Below are 6,801 nucleotides of genomic sequence, written 5' to 3' on the forward strand. Positions count from 1 at the left end.
TAAGCCAGTCACTTTGTGTCTTTATAGCCCCTTCATTTTAGGTAGCCTCTGATGCACTTTTGAAATGACCAACCTTTTGCTTAGCAGCTGAGTGGCTAACTTTTTGCACCACGCAAGGACTCCTCCTACTCCTACTAAACCAAATCCAACTGCCTTCCGGTCCATTCTGATTCACAGCGACCCAACAAGACAGAGTAAACTTTCCCCACAGACTTTCCATGGTTCACAGACACAGACTCCTACATCTTTCTTTTTCAGAGTGACTGATGGATTTGAACTGCCGACCTTCCAGTTAATCTCTGCACCACCAGGGCTCCACCCCTCCACTCAAACCAAAACTAAACCAAACCCATTGTCTTCCGGTTGACTCTGACTCACAGGGACCTTTAAGGACAGTGGCACTGCTCCTTAAGGCTTCTGAGACTGTTTATCTTTACAGAAGCTGACTGCCTTATCTTTCTCCTGCAGTGCAGCTGGTAGGTTTGAACCACCGATCTTGTTGTTAGCAGCCCAACACTTAACCCACTGCATCACCAGCATTCCTCTCCTTGCCCCCCAGACCCTCCTCATTCTTTCAGAAGCTTCTCATTCCCTGGTGACCGCTGCTGCCCACAGGTGGCCAGTGAAATCTGGTAGCAGACAGCCTCCGATGGCCCAGCTGTGGGTCTGCCGAGAGTCAGTGTTCCATCCAGCTCCCAGGTGGGTCGTGGGCCAGGTCCCGGGACCACACTTTGGGTGTGGAGGATTTTGAGCAGAGGTTTGCAAACAGGGCTGCTTGTTGTGAAGAGGGTTTCGTTGGCACGCAGCCCCGCCCACTTGTTTATATCTGCTCTTTGGCTGCCTTAATGCTACAATGGCAGCTGAGTTGCAAGAGACACCGTATGGCCCACATAGCCGAACATATTTACTGTCTAGCCCTTTTCAGAAAGGGTGCTAATTCAGATCTAGCCCACTGGTGTCAGCTGCCACTGAGTTGCCCCAGCTTATCACAGCCCCAACACAAAGGAACTCAACGTTGTCTGGTCCTGCCCCATTCCAGTGATTGGCTGTGGACTGGGCCATTGTGAGGTACAGCATTTTCAGTGGTTGATTTTCAGTGTTGGTCACTAGCCTTTCCTCCTAGTGTGTCTCAATCTGGAAGCACCCTGGAAGCCCATCCAGCATCAGAGTGCAAGGCTCCACCGACAGACAGGTGGTGGCTACGTCTGAGACAAACTGGTAGGGGATGGAACCTGGGTCTCCAGTAAGAGAGGAGGGAATTCCACCACGGAGCTGCCTGCTGCTGCCTCTCTCTTACTTAATGTGTATCAAGCTCCCAGGAGAGCTGGCAAGATGCACATTTCTTGTCCTCTCTCCTGGTGTGGCGATGCAGGGTAAACACTGGATTGTTAACTACAAGGTCTTCAGTTCAAACCCATCAGCCGCTCCTGGAAACTCTATATAGGGTCTCTATGAGTTGGAACAGCACTAACAGCTGGTTCTAATCCAGCTGGTCAGCCAGTTGAGACCCTTCATTTCTAAGCATCTCCTAGGTGAGGTGCCCCATGTCCCCCCACTTTCAGGGACCTCATTTCCCAACCATCTCTGTTTATTTTACCTACTCTGAGTCCTGTCCTATCAGACAGATGAGAAAGCAAGGCTACACTATCCTCAACTGATAAAATTTAACTCTCTCCTTCTACCTGCTACCTGTCACCTGCTGCCACGCTTAGCCAGGTGTCTCACCCCAATGACCTTACTGAAGGCTCAAATGTCTACGTGGTGGCCTCCAAATCTGGTTTCCAAACCTCATCCTCCAGTTAGTGACAGTGACTTCTCTAGCCACTCACAGGAGTGAGTCGGTTCCGACCCATAGTGACCCTGTATAGGGTTTCCAAGGAACAGCTGGTGAGCTTGAACCACCGACCTTGCAGTTCAAAAGGCTTTGTAGTCTGACACATTAGCCCACAGAACCACACTATTGTTGTTGTTGTTGTGATGTGCCATGGAGACGGTTCCAACTCACAGTGACCCTGTCCAGGGTTTCTGAGGCTGTAAATCTTTACAGGAGCAGAACGCCTCATCTTTCTCCCGCAGAACAGCTGGTAGTTTCAAACTGCTGACCTTGAGGTTAGCAGCCTGACTCGTAACCACTACGTTACCAGAGCTCCTATTGTTAGGTGCCATCAAATTGGTTCCAACGTATAGATCCTATACCAACAGAACGAAACACCTCGAAGGCCATTGCTGCTGTCACTGTGATAATTCTTCTCATGGGGGAGGAGGAGTTCCTCTTTTTCGCTGACCCGCCACTTTACCAAGAGTGATATCCTTCTCTAGGGCCTGGTTCCTCCTGATAAAGTGTCCAAAGTCTCATCATCCTTGCTTTAAGAAGTATTCTGACTGTACTTCTTCCAAGACAGATTTGTTCGTTCTTTTGGCTGTCCCTTATTATTGTTAATTGACATGGAATCAGTACTGACACATAGTGACCCTGTGCACAACAGAACGACACACTGCTCAGTCCTGTACCAACCTCACAATTGCTGCCATGCTTGAGCCCAGTGCTGTTGCCACTGTGCCAATCCATCTCGCTGGGGGTCTTCCTCTTTTTTTCCAACCCTACACTTTAACAACCATGATATCCTTCTCCAGTGACTGGTCCCTTGTGATAATACATCTGAAGTATGAAAGACGAAGTCTGGCCATCTTGGCCTCCAAGAAGCACTCTGGCTGCACTTCTTCCAACATACATTTGCTTGTTCATTTGGCAGCCCATTGTATTTTCAAGTATTCTCCTCCAACACCAGAACTTAAAAGCATCAATTCTTCTACGGTCTTCTTTATTCATTGTACAGCTTTCACATGCACATGAGGCTGTTGAAAATACCATGGCTTACGTCAGAAGCACTGGCATTTTTGCTCTTATATATCATATATGGAATCCTGGTGTGGCGTTGTGGGCTAATGCATCAGACTGCAAAGTCATTTGAACTGCAAGGTCGGTGGTTCAAGCTCACCAGCTCCTCCTTGGAAACGCTATACAGGATCGCTATGAGTCGGAATCGACTCAGTGGCACTTAACAACAACAACAACATATCATATATGTGCATCGTATACATAGGAATTCGGTGGCTTCATACGATAAACACTGGACTTTGAACCACAACATTCATGGTTCGAGCCTGCCAACCGCGCCATAGGAGGAAGATGAGGCTTTCTGCTCCCTTGAAGATTTAAAGCCTCAGAAACATGGTGACTATGAGTTGGTTGAAACTCACCATCCGCTCTTCAGAAATCCTATACAGGGCTGCTGTCATAGTAGTATATAATCTATATATGTTGTTATTGTTAAGTACTGTGGAGTTGGTTCTGACTCATAGCGACCATGCACAGGGTTTCCGAGGCTGTAAATCTTTACGGGAGCAGAACACCTCATCTTTCTCCCGTGGAACTGCTGGTAGTTTCGAACTGTCGACCTTGAGGTTAGCAGCCCGATTCATAACCACTACGCTGCCGGAGCTCATATATATATATATGTATGCATCCACACACATAGATACACACACATATATATGTATGTTATGTATGTGTGTGTGCATGTTGTATATACACAAGCATTTTACTTTCTGGCCTTTGGGAAGCAGAATTGGGTCAGTTACTCTCCCGGTTCCTCCTCATACCCCCTCCCTCCTCAGGTCCAGGGGGAGCCCTTTGTTATTTGTTAATAATAGGCAAAGTCTTTACAACATTCATGGAAAACATCCATTGTCTTTTCATTCCACCTTTCCATGCGCTTTTTGAAACCTCCTCACATGATAATCACCCTGGAGCCCCTGACTCCTCTGCATGAGGTAGGAACCCTAACCGTAACCCCCAGCCACTCCCCAGCCTTCCACTTGGTCACCCCATTCCCCCGTGCCTCCAGTTTTGTCACAGCTTCATGCATTCTTACAAAGCGTGTTGTAAGTTCTTTTCCACTTCCTGTGAGGGCACCCTGCTGAAGGCAGTCCTTGGGGACTTGCGTTTCTCCATCAACCTTGGATCACTGAGACGGACCCAGACCATCTGGCTGCAGTTCCTTTTGACTGCTGCAGACTTACTCTAGGGCTTGAACACGCCACAACGCATTTGCCCATTTATCCATTTAGGTTGTTTCTGGAGTTTTGCTTTTGTGAACAGTGCTGGCGTGAGCATTGTGGAACTTGGTGCCTTTCTGCAGGTCAGGTGATCGGGCTGAGCTGAGGAGGGGTGTTACACGCCTGCAAGGTTACTGTGTGCAAGAGGATGCTGCACGAATAACCTCACCGGAGCTCCAGGTGTGTTGCTGTAACAATAGCCTCATCTGGGCCTCCCTGAGCTCCAGGTGTGTTGCTGCCTCACCAGGCAGGAGGGTCTGTGTCTTGGTTTCAAATCCAATAAGATGTAAATAAAAGGAACTTGCACGGTGGCTCAGGAGTAGAATTTTCACCTTCCATGAGAACTGTCGTGGGTCATGGATGAGTAACTGGCAGAAACTCAAGCCGGATTCAGAAGAGGACGGGGAATGAGGGATATCATATCATTGCTGACATCAGCTAGATCTTGGCTGAAAGCAGAGAATACCAGAAAGGTGTTTAGTTGTGCTTTATTGACTATGCAAAAAGCTTTTGATCATGACACGCTATGGACAACATTGCAAAGAATGGGTATTCCAGAATACTTAATTGTGCTCATGAGGGACCTGCACAGAGACCATGAAGCAGCTGTTAGAACAGAACAAGGGGCTACAGAATGGCTTAAAATCAGGAAAGGTGTGCACCAGGGCAGCATTCGTTCACCATATTATTTAACCTGTATGCTGAGCAAATGATCCGAGAAGTTGGGTTCTATGAAGAAAAACGTGGCATCAGGATTGGAGGAAGACTCATTAACAACCTGCAATATGCAGATGATACAACTTTACTTGCTGAATGTGAAGAGGACTTAAAATGCTTACTGATGAAGATCAAAGAACACAATTTTCACTGTGGATTGTGCCTCAGTGTAAAGAAGACAAAAATCGTCACCACTGGACCAATAAGTAACATCATGATAAATGGAGAAAAGATTGAAGTTGGCAACACTCATGGGAGCAGCCGACAAGAAATCAAACGACATATTGCATTAGGCAAATCTGCTGCACAGGAACTTTTTAAAGTGTTGAAGAGCAAAGATGTCAGCTTGAGGACTAAGGTGTGCCCTACCCAAGCCATGGTATTTTCAATAACCTCATATGCATGTGAAAGCTGGACAGTAAATAAGGAAGACGGTAGAAGAATTGATGCTTCTGAGTTACGGTGTTGGAGGAGAATATTGAAAGTGCCATGGGCTGCCAAAAGAACAGACAGATCTGTGCTGGAAGAAGTACAGCCAGAGTTCTCCTTAGAAGCCAAGATGGCCAGACTTTGTCTCTCATACTTCAGACATCTTATCAGGCGGGACCAGTCCCTGGAGAAGGACATCATGCTTGGTAAAGTGGAGGGTCAGCAAAAAAGAGGAAGACCCCCAATGAGATGGATTGGCACAGTGGCAGCAACAGTGGGCTCAGGCGTAGCAGCGATTGTGAGGACGGCGCAGGACTGGGCAGTGTTTCCCTCAGTTGTGCAGGAGGTGCTATGAGCTGGAACCAACTTGGCAGCACCTCACAACAGCAGCAGCATGTGGGAGACTGGGATTCAAATCCTGGTTATTGCTTCTCACGTACAGCCATCACCTAAGGTGCTGAACAGGTTTAGAGGAGCTTCCAGATGAAAACAGACTAGGAAGAAAGGCCTGGTGATTTGCTTCCAAAAATCAGCCAATGGGAACCCCATGGATCTTAATGGTTCAACCCAGAACTCATCTTGAGGATGGTGCAGAACCAGGTAGCATTTCATGACACTGTGCTTTGGCTTCCGTGAGTCTGGGCCAACCCATGATGGCTAATAACAGAATGTAACAACATAACTAAGTATTCAAAAGCCAAGATGTCACCTAACCCAAGCCTGGCATTTTCAGTCACATGCACGGGAAAGTTGAACAATGAACAAGCAAGACTGAAGAAGAATCGATGCCTTTGAGTGATGGGGTTAGCGAAGAATATTGACTATACCATAGACTTCCAGATGAATGAACAACTTTGTGTTGGAAGAAGTCCAGCTAGAATGTTCCTTAGAAGCCAGGATGCCAGGTATTTTGGACATGTGATTGGGAAGGAGCAGTCCCTGAGAATGACATCATGCTTGGTAAAATAAGAGGGCAGGGGAAAAGAGGAAGACTTTCAGTGAGATGGACTGACCCAGATTATGGGGCTGCATGGGACCGCGCAGCGCTAGGATCTCTTACTCACACCATTGCTGTAAGTCAGAACTGACTCGAAGACACATAACAACAGCACACTTATACCAATCACAGGTGCTCTACGGCTGCTCCTTCACAGCCGGTGTGCTTTGAGCAATAGCTTAAAGGCTCAGAGAGCTGAAGGGATTTCCCAGAGCCACACAGCTGAAAGGTACCAGAGCTGGGACTCGAACCCAGAGCCTTCTCTCCTCTCTGTTGCTGTGATGAGCCTCCAACCAGCAGCTGAAGCAAAAGCCCCATGTGAGGCTCAGCATTATACAAAGATGGACCCTGTGTATCTAACTGCGGGAGAATTTCCCATCAGTCTCTGTGATCCCATCACCACTGCCTCTAGATGATTCCCCAGGGGTGGGAATCGTGGCACAGACAGGAAGCACCGAGCACTAGCTGTACAGGCCATCCCGTCCAGGTCAGAACCACAGCTTCTAGAGGGCAGTATCCAGAGCCGGCCCATGAAGGTG

Source organism: Chrysochloris asiatica, unplaced genomic scaffold, assembly GCF_000296735.1.
Source record: "Chrysochloris asiatica unplaced genomic scaffold, ChrAsi1.0 scaffold00097, whole genome shotgun sequence".
In the NCBI taxonomy this organism is placed as follows: domain Eukaryota; kingdom Metazoa; phylum Chordata; class Mammalia; order Afrosoricida; family Chrysochloridae; genus Chrysochloris; species Chrysochloris asiatica.